The sequence below is a fragment of the Hirundo rustica genome, chromosome 24, assembly GCF_015227805.2.
Source record: "Hirundo rustica isolate bHirRus1 chromosome 24, bHirRus1.pri.v3, whole genome shotgun sequence".
Lineage (NCBI taxonomy): Eukaryota > Metazoa > Chordata > Aves > Passeriformes > Hirundinidae > Hirundo > Hirundo rustica.
In genome coordinates this window covers 3941370-3952247 of record NC_053473.1, presented here as the reverse complement: position 1 = coordinate 3952247, position 10878 = coordinate 3941370, and positions in this window count along the sequence as shown.

Genomic DNA, 10878 nt, shown 5'->3' with positions numbered 1-10878 from the left:
GCGTCTGACGGGCTCCGGGGAAAGCGCTGGGCTCCAGCGGTGCTGTGAGCAGCGGGGAGGGAGAAACTCTGCTCAAATCATCCCGAAAGAGAGAGAGAACTGGCTCGAACAGCCCCGAGAGGAGAGATGAGCACAGCTCAAACGGTTCCGAGAGGGAGTGACAAAATCTGCTCAAACAGCCTCAAAAGGGAGTGACAAAATCTGCTCAAACAGCCTCAAAAGGGAAAGAGGAACCCATCTTGAACAGCCCTGAATGGGGAGACAAACCTGGCTCCAACAGCCCTAAAAGTGAGGGACAAACCCAGCTCAAACAGTTCCGAGAGAGAGAGACCAAATCTGCTCTAAAGTCCCAAAAGGGAGGGACAAACCCAGCTCAAACAGCCCCAAAAGGGAGGGACAAACCCAGCTCAAACAGCCCCAAAAGGGAGAGGCAGACCCGGCTCAAACAGCCTCAGAAGGGAGAGACAAAACTTGGCTCGAACAGCCCCAAAAGGGAGAGAAAAGACATTGCTAAAACAGCCCTGAGAGGGAGAGACAAAATGTGCTCAGAGGGCTTCAAAAGGAAGAGACAAATGCAGCTCAGTCCCAAAAGGGAGAGAGAAACCCCGGCTCAAATGGCTCCGAGAGAGAGACAAACCCAGCTCCAACAACTCTGAGACATCCTTGGGCAGCTCCATCATCTGAGTGGGACAGCCTTGGTGCAGCTCTGTCCCAAGGAGCAACACCTGGAGTGTCCTGGGCAGAATGAAACCCCAAATCCTTTGACAAAATATCAAACAGGCTGGAGCTTTGCCTGTGGATGTCCCCCATTGCTGATGGGGATGTGGACACACAGGCAGAGCTGCTCCCAAACTCCTCAAGTGCCTGGGAATGTGGGATAGGGAAGTTTGCAATGTTCCAGAGCAAAAACATCACCTGGGTGGAACCCAAAAAGGTCCCGGTGTCCTGTCTGGAACCAAATGTCCCACCCTGCTCCCACATCCCCCTGCACCACAGCAGCCCTGAAGTCAGACTTGGTGAACCCAAAGCTCTTCCCACAGCTTTGAGAGGAGGGAAGTCCTGTCCTACAAGGATCCTCGGTGAAAATAAATCAGTGTGGGGCAGGGGATGGACCCAACCTCAGCTGAGAGCGACCCCGCTGCTCTCCACCCCTTCCCACTGCAGGAAGGACCTGCTGAGGCTCAAACCCAAAACAGCTCAGCAGCTGTTCTGCCACCTTCTCCCCCTCTCCATCCAAAAACCTCATTTCTCTTTTCCACTCCCTGTTGGGGAAGGCTGGGTGGCTGTTGGGGTTTTTTTTATTATTAGTATTGAGAACGTGCAATCATGTTTCAAACCCCAGATTTCCATCCAAAAGAGTAGGAGGCCGTAGTCAGACTTCCCAGACCACAAAGACGCACGGCTCCGTGGCTTTTCCAGCCAGAGTTTCCATTGTATTCTTCCCAGATGAACTTTTAAAACGTGTGCATGTGTGCGTTATGTGTCAGTGTGTGCGCAAACGTGCGTGGTTTTACCTCTCTTATAAATAATAAAAGAAGGCTTTAAAAAAAAAATGAGCGAGCAAGTGAGGCTTTCAGGAGGTTAATCACCGACCTGCTGCCAAGTTGGATATGTGCGTGGAAGGGGGGAGTCAAGGGTTTTAATCCTAGTTTTTGATAAATAGAAGACATTCTAGTCATAATAAAACGTGTTTTACACTTGAGGGGAGGAATAAGGGGGAGAAAAAAAAGGAAAGTTTTGGCCAGGCACTGCGAGCTCCTGAGCCCAAACAATGAGGTTCAGAAACATAACTGTAACGCATTAGTAAATTGACAATGAAATTGCAGTTACTTCACTGGCTCTTTATTAAATAAACACAGCCCGAAAGGGACCTGTCTGCCCCGGAGGTATTTGCAGAGGGTTCACGTTACAAACCCAACACCGGCACCGCTCCCCCCCCAGAGCAAACACATTCCAGCCGGACCCTGCGAGCGAGGTGGGGCCAGCCTGGCTTTTCCCCCTGTCACTTTTTCCCTTTCCGTGGAGATCCCGGGTTTTACAGCCTCTGGAAGCTTCACCCCCAGCCACTGCTCCCCTCAGGACTGGTTGGGAGAAGGGGGTGTGGGAATGGGACAGCAGCCCCCCCTCCCCACACACCTGTCCCTGTCCTTGCCCTGCTCCAAAACCTTTGGAGAGCTCGGAATCTCCCAGGACTCCTTCCCATCCCAGCTCCTGGTGGCAGTTCTGCTGTTCCCCACCCTTCCCACTGAATCCCAACAATAAAAATTCCTCCGCCCCATTCAGCCAACCACCACGGATCCCTTTTGCAACTACAGCCCCAAGCAGTGGCCACTCGGCAGCTGCACAAAAGGAGCTTCCAACAACATCTCCGTCCCTGTCCTGCTCTGGATTGATCTCAGCAACATTCCTGAGGCTTTGCCAAAACTCTCCCCAGAGCCCTGCCGCGCCACAGCCGCCGAGATCGCCCATCAGAAACCTTCGGGGAAACAGCTGGAGCTCCCAGGCAAGGTGAAGGCACCTTACAAACCCTTCACCTGCAGCTCTAGCCGGCTATTCCAGCCAAATCCCAGCCCCATTCCGGCAGGGAAGCTGGGGTAATCCATCCCCACACACGAACACGCCGGAGACAAAAGGAACGTCGGCGTGTTCAGCACCTTGCGAGGCCTTGAACGGCTGCCAAGGGCCTTTGGAGAGGGGCCAAGGCAGTCCATGAGATGTGAGGGATCGGGATTCTCAGCAGCCCATGGGGTCTGGAGCAGGCTGCGCTACTGTTGGAGCCTGGTCACGACACGCTTCCCCCTTGTTCGAGATGTACCTCCTGTGGAGGCGGCTTTTTCCCGGCAGGAATTCCATCCCTGTCTGCCAGGAGCAGGGAAAACCCTCTGCTCCTCTTTCCTACAGCACCACAAGTCAAAGAAGCAGTGGGTTAAGTGTTTTCCTGCTCTGCTGTCATCGAGGGCTTTGTGGGAAAACATCCACAGAGATGGGAGGGATCCTGCGGAGAGGAGAATTTACCTGTCACTAATTCCATCCAACCAGTCTCCACCTGGACTTCAAATTTCCCCAGCTCAAGGCTCATATTTCCAAATCTTCATGGAGAAGTCTGAGGTGATGGGAAACCACACCTAAATTCCCTTTTTTGGGGTAATTTCTTCAACACCTTCTCCACAAACCCGAACAAGGGCGAGGACGTCCCGCTCCCATTGAGGAGCCCCCAGGCCTGTTCCTGCAGGGAGCAGCCAGAGCCAAGGGGATGAAGAGGAAGCAGAGACACAGCCACTGATGGGAATTTCAGTGACATGGAAGATGAAATTGGCGTATTTTTGGTTGTGTCTTCGTGTTATGGAAGTCAGGAGGTGAAAGCTCAGGGCAATAACGGGATGTGGCTTTATACAACCCTGTGTCAAAGACAGAGGTGGGGATGCCCTGCACCTAAACCTGGGTGTAGAGACCGCTGGAGGGAGATTATCTGGGTTCCTCCTCTTTGTCCCATCCCCTCAGGTGTCTACCTGCTTCAAAATCCATCGGGATCGAGCTCACACCAAGTGTTTCCTTCGGCATCCTGCTTTTCCACATGAGCAGACGGTGGTGTTGGCACATGGAGCCTTTGGAAGGGCTTAGCGAGGGGGGAGGCAGCAAATTCTCAGGGATTTGGGGATCTTAAAACAAGGCTGGATGTCTCTCTCTAGGAGGACAGGGGGTGAGCCCAGCTGCTCCGGGGGATTCCGTCTGGCCCCAAGGCTGAACATGGAATCACGGACATTCCCTGCCAAAAGCAGCTTTAATTTGGTGAGTGCAAAGGAGAGCTTTCCACAGAGTTCTTTCATTCCTATAGACTGGTGGAGTTTCAGGTTTGATTTTTTTTTTTTCCCTCCCAACTTGGTGCAGCCTCCAAGTTTCCCTGTGAAAATTCCGTGCTGGAATGGTTTTGTCTTTTGCAGACTGCTCAGGGAGGTGCAGCCCCCTCTTTAAAGGGGTTCTGACCTTTTCCTACCTGGGACAGGGGTGAGTTTCCTAATTCCACTCTAAGAAACTCATACCCACTGCGGATTTCCCCTCTGAGGGAGAGGAACTGCGAGACAAGATTTACAGGGGGTTCCAATCCTGGAGCTTCCATCTTTTCCCCATCCAGGTGGTTCCAAGCATCGTCTCTCCTCGCAGGGGTCTCCCCTTGATTTCAGAATGCTCCCACCTCCCCCTGCCCCATTTTCCAAGCCTTCTCTTGCCATCTGGCAAAGAGGGCTCGAAGCCACCCTGCAGTGAAACCTTACCCTGCCTCTTTTTCCAGCCTGTCTGACAGAACAAGTCAGCTGCGGGCCTCAGCACCAACTTTAAACAACCCCCCCCAGTCCAGCAGGTCAGGCCATTTTAGCATCTGTACCTTTTATTTGTAGCAGACTGTTAATAATTAAGTGATGCCTTTCATACAGACATTTACAATAATTTAACCTTGCCCTCGCTGTGTAATTTATTCTTCGCAGAAGCCAATAAAAATAAAGGCCCCATATTCCGTCCCCCTCGCTCATTCTCTGTCCATATATATAAATATATACACACGCATGCGGCCAGGAGAGTGTAATAGGTTTCACATATTGTTCCATAGGTATCACTGGGGTACCAGAGCCAAGTGTCTCAGTTCATATGACTCTTTATAGGTGCCTTATAATCCACATAAAATTGAGTTTATGTTTCCTTTCCATCTGCTGATTCTAAAACAAGATGAGGAAGGGTTTTCTCACTCTTTTTCTCTGATTGGTTTTTTTTTTTTTCCTTCTTCATTCCAGTCCTCACTGCACCAAACTCAAAATTTAAAGAGGGACCAACAGTCTCTAAACTGGGCATCCCTTATTATCCATCTTAGGTGATGTCTTATCTCTGACCATGATAAGCATTAAAGGCTCCAGGAAAAAGGTTGGAGCAAAGACTGAAAACCAAACCTCCTGCCCAGGGAGGAAAACCCTTCCCAGGTTTGCCATGGAGTCATTTTTCCTGTTTCTAAATCCACAGAACAGAATCCAGGTAGATGGAATAGCAGCAAGGGAAGGGACTAAAACCTGAGATTTATTTCTTCTCAAAAAAAAAAACCCCAAAAAACCCCAAAACCCAAAAAACAAAAAAATCCACCAAAAAAGAGAGGGAAAAAAAAAAAAAAAGCACAGGACAGGGGGGAAAAAAAGAGCCAGAGCTCAAAGTATTGGCTGCATTTCCACAGCAAGTCCTAAAGAGGCTACGCAGAGAAACAAAAGAAAAATATTTTCCCCAAAAGAAACATTCGTAAGAACACATTTATTAAAGCCCCAAAAATTCCATCACACTTCAGAGCCCCGGTGCTGGGGAGTGCGGGGCTGGGCACGGGACCTGCCCAGTCTGCCCAGTCCAACCCACCCAGGGCCACCAGCACAGCGCAGCCTGGCCCCATCCTTATGGAGGAGCTGGGCTGTTCCTGCGCTCCCAAAAATCCCCTTTCACGTCCTCGAACCTGCCCTCAGGTTATCCCTTTAGTCATTCCACCTTTTACAGGGAGCCGTGCCGTGGGACGGGTCGGAGGGGCTTGGAGCAAGCTGGGATAGCGGAAGGGGTCCGTGCCCATGGCAGGGGGTGGAATGAGATGGGATTGAAGGTCCCTTCCAACCCAGACCAGGTTGGGATTCCATGTTGGAACCTCTGGGGCACACGGGGACCTGTTTCCCCGATAACACTGCAAATTGTCCCAATTCCATCCCCTTTAAGATCCCTTCCGTGTTGGCGAGGCCTGGAACCGCTGGGGCCTGTTTCCCCTGGTAACACTGCAAAAATTTCCCTATTCCATCCCAGCCACAACCGTTTCTTTTCCCCCCCCCCGGCTCCTCTGGGGCAGCAGCTCCATGAAATCCCCCTCACGTCGTTCCTGTTGCTGTTTTCCAGCAGCAGGACAGGGGAGGACAACCCAGCTCCCCGCGGATCTGGGTAACGCGGTCCCCGTGAGGTGATGGAAAACTTTCCCCGGCATCAGGTGTTGCTGCAGAGTGTGAGCTGCTCCAGTCCCACCCCGAGCAAGTGTTATAAACACACAGGCACAATCTAAATATTTATGGCACATGAAATCTCCCGTCTGCTGTTGCTCAGCGCCGAGAGCCGAGGAGGGAGGGGGGGAGTTAAGAGGTGATTATTGTGCGGGGCCTGGAAAACCGAACCGCGGGATGGAGGCGCGTCCAGCCCCCCTGGAACGGTCACTGCGGCGGGACCAGGCGTCAGCTCAGCTCCCTGACCACGATCCGAGGGGTTTGTCACCGCCTGGGCTGGGCTGAGCCGCGGCCTGGCTTCCACAGGGAAACAGCAGATGGAAAACACGGCCCCGGCTTCGCGGGCTCCTTTCCCTCTCAAGCACCTCCTGAGAGAGCGGCTGCTCCAGCTCGTAAAACCTTCCTGGGGCTGGGAAGGAGGAGCAGAGCACGCCGGGCAATTATTTCCCTGGCCTGGAGAAAAATTATGATAGAATTTGTTTTCTTATTCGTGCTATTTTTTGCTGGGATCTCTGGGGGTTTTGTTAAAGGTTGAAATAAAATTTTCGGGGGAAAAAAAACCAAAAAAAAACCCCAACGAAAACACGAGACAACAGAAGGAGAGAGGCTGGCTGGGGGAGTTCCATGTGCTTCTGGAACAATTGCCCATTGATCCAGCCCGGAAAGTGCTGAGTATCTGGAGGTGATAGGACTGTCTTGGCAGCAAGAAACGGAGCTGCTTTCGGAAAAATGCTCCACTTAGCAAAGTTTGGGGAGCTGGTATTGCCCAAAAAGGCCACACCAACGCAAATCCTGCCTGTGCTGCTCTCTGGGCCCACACCGGGCCACCACGGAGATGTGACAAGGGGAATGATGCCCACAGGCGGTCCTTGCTCCCCTCACAGGAGCTGCTGCTCCCACACACAGTGATTCCCATCAGGAAAGGTGACACCACAAGGAGCACTGGGATTTTGGCTTTGGTTCCTGGCTGGCACAATCCAAGAGAGCAGCACGTGGGCGTTCGTGCCCTGCTCTGCTTTCCAGGGAGCGTGGTCAGCTGAGCCCCCAAAGTCACTGTAACTCAGCACCAGTGATGGAGCACAAGGCTTTGATGTTTTTCCTGGATGAGTCCCAGCGCCGAATTATAAAATCCAGGCAATTTCAGCTCCAGCTGGGAATTCATACAGAGTGTCACCTTGATTTGTGTCGGTGATGTGAGCCCAGGCTGAAGACAGGATCAGCAGGACACGCGTGGGCCCCTCTGGGGTGAGCTCCACCAACCGAGACCTCCTTTCTCCAAAACACAGCCTCGTTTTTTTTCCCAGCCCTGCTCTGCAAAGCCACTCTCAACTTCGAGGAAGCCCTCAAGGGCTGCCAAAGGAGAGCAAACACGGCAGCTTCCACATCCCCCTGGAAGCAGGAGGGGATCACGGATCACTCTGGAGAGGCTGCGGAGGAGCACGGCCCCGGCACAGCACAGCCAGGGTGTGCTGGGCTTGGCACACCTGGATGGTTTGGGCACACGTGGCTGGTTTTGGCACTCCTGGCTGGTTTGGGCACACCTGGCTGGTTTTGGGCACACCTGGCTGGTTTGGGCACACGTGGCTGGTTTGGGCACACCTGGCTGGTTTGGGCACTCCTGGCTGGTTTGGGCACACCTGGCTGGTTTGGGCACACGTGGATGGTTTGGGCACTCCTGGCTGGTTTGGGCACACCTGGCTGGTTTGGGCACTCCTGGTTGGTTTGGGCACTCCTGGCTGGTTTTGGCACACCTGGCTGGTTTGGGCACACCTGGCTGGTTTGGGCACACTTGACTGGTTTTGGCACACCTGGCTGGTTTTGGCACACCTGGTTGGTTTGGCACACCTGGCTGGTTTGGGCACACGTGGATGGTTTGGGTACTCCTGGCTGGTTTGGGCACACGTGGATGGTTTGGGCACACCTGGCTGGTTTGGGCACACCTGGATGATTTGGGCACACCTGGCTCATGTTTATACCCACACACACAGCGGTGCCAGCCCCACGCCACGGCAGCGACAGGCCTGGCTCTGCCCGGCTTCTCCAGCACAACCACGCCGAGGAATTCTGCTCCCAGGAAGCTGAGAGCGTTTTCTGCTGGAAGAAAGAGGAGTCTGCCCTTGGGAAAGGCGCTGGGGTTTGTGTTTTAACCAGGCGGAGTTGGATATCACCTCGTGCTTACATGGCCTGACACACGTTCATCCCCGGGACTCAGGCCTCCACTGGGGTCATCCGTGAGACAAGGCAGCAGCTCTGGAATTCTTCCCGTTCCCCATTTCCCAGATCTCTCATTTAAAGCTCTCCTCTACCTCAACAAATCCCATTCCTCCAGGAACAACAGCCCAGCCAAAGGTAAAGCTACTGTGGACGTCCAGGAGCCTCCAGGCTACACCACGTCTGAACCTCCAAAAAAGCCAAAATCCTCCAGCTCAAACTAATAGACACATCTGCCAACAGCTTCTTTTAATATTTTGGAACCGATCTCTAGATTACTCCATTGCCAAGAAAAAGAAGAGATATTTATGATAGCAACTGGAAAAGCCTTGAAATTCCAAGTCAGATCCTCGGTGGCGCAAACCGAGGCTGCTCCAGTGAGCCAGGGGGCCAGTGCCAATTCACACAGGTTGAAGTGGCTCTCTGCTCTTATCTCCTGGCTCCCCGGCACGCAGGGACAATTAAAGGCAGCTCAGGCAGGCACTCCATGAATATCTGCCACTCTCTGCTCTGAAGTCATCCCCTTGGAAAAGAAATAGAAGGGAAAAAATGCAGGAGTGAAAGCAGACATTTGCTCCTGCCTTGAACTCGGAGCTGCAGCTTCGGCAGGAAAACCAAAAGCTGGAGGGACAGAGAACACCTGCTGAGTGTGTCCAGTAATTTCCTTGGATGTTTTGTTCTATAAACCAGGGAAAAATATGTGGTTTCAGTTTGAAACCGGCTCAAGTAGGTTTAGTTTGTGAGTATTAAAAGCAGGTGAGGCGGGAGAGGTTTCAATAGCAAAGGAGCAGGAGGGAGCTCTGGAGACAGAGAAACCCTGAGCAGGTGCCCTGGTTTCTGGAATATTCAGCAGATGCTGATGTGCAGCTCAGTGAATCCCAAACTTTCCTGTCCTGAAAAATGTTCTTTCCATGAAGAAAACCTTTCCTGAGGTGGTTTGGTTCCGAATCGGGGCCTGGTGTGACACGGGCTTGGTGGGATTGGTCTGTCACTCGCCTGGGCTGTGTGTGAGGACACCTCTCTGGTTAATCAGGGGTTAAAGAATGGGCTTTGTTCTTAGGTTTTGGGATTTAAAAAAAGCAGAATTTGGTCAACAGAAAAGGAGACTCCAAACTGAGGTGTGCACCAAACACACACCAGACTAGGAGCAAAGACATAACCTGGGAGTAACTTTACTCATGGTAGCAGTTCCCCTCGTCTTAAACTACTCAACACTGCTGAAGTGATGGAGACCTGCAGGACCCTACAGAGCATTTTAAAAAAAATTTAATTTTGTGATGCCTTAAAAATCCCCATAAAGCAGCAGTGAGCTCCTGTCGCCCCGGGAGCTTGCACCAGGAACGAGCTCTTTGTTAGATCCGAATTTAATCTCAGGATGGGATTTTATAACCACAACAGCACCCAGGCCTGAAAAAGGAGTTTATAAAGGACAGGGTGACACAATCTAAATTACACAGCCATGAATGACAGCGCTTTAATCGCCCCATTAAAGCCACCAGTCCCTCCCAGCAAAGGGTGCTGGAGCAGGTGGAAGGATCCTCGTTGGCTTCAGGGATCTTGGGATCAGATTTTCTACGGATCTCAACTGCTTTATGTCCTTTCGATCCTTATTCAGCCAGTTATTTTAAAATGGGCCAGGTATCTGCCGCTTCCCAATGTCAAATTTCGAATTTTGCCTGGGTGTAACTGTTGTGCCAGCTGGAGCTGGATGAGCTCCTCGAAGAGGCTTTTCCTCGAATTCGGGATGGGATTTTCCTGCGATTTTGGTGACACCTTGATTCCTTTAAAGCCCTCATCCTCTTTTGTTCCAGCCCACACTGACACTGCAAGTGTGGGGATTTTAACTGTGGGGATTGAGAAAAAAACCAAACCTTTCCAGTTATTTGGGGTTTCATTTTCATGGGTTTTTTTCAGGAAGAAAAAATACAGGGGGGAAAAAAAAAAGTAATAAAGAGAAAATGGAAGGGTGAAAATGATTGGGTTTTGGAGGAAAATATATTTTTGGCATTGAAATGAGTAAAAGCACCAGGGTTAGCAAAAAAAAACCTGAACTGAGCTCTGAAACTTTACCTTCCTTTAATTATCCAGGTGACATTTCAGACATTGAGTCTGATTTTTTTTTTTTTTTTTTGCATCTGCATATTGAAAACACTCTTTTAAAAACACTTTCAGAAAAAAAAATCAGCTGCTCACGAACATTTATTTAGCAAAAAGTAAATCTTATGAAAATTCAATTGCAAAGTAGTTAAGGTATTTGAATTTTTAATATATATATATGTATTTTTTTTTTTTTAAGGAAAGAAGAATCCCAAGAAAGAAAGTATTTGATGGCTAATAATCTCATTTCAATATAATAGGACCTTTCTTTTGCAAAGAGCAAGACAGGTTAAAAGATATAATTATGACTTTGCAAACTCTCCCAAGTGCTACGAGATCATCTGACAGTTCTGATCCCGGGCTCAGCTCTCAGAGGGGAAAAGTCTTTGTCTAGTTCGAGAGTTAAAGAGACAGGATCCCTATTCCACCCTCTGCCTACATTGCAATTTAACTGTCAGAAAAATCCAAGCTGCAAAATTGTCTTATTCCAACACAGCGCAAGGAAAGAGAGAGAGGTTTGAGACTGACCTGTCAAACGCGCCCTCTTTAAAAATGTATAATATATTTT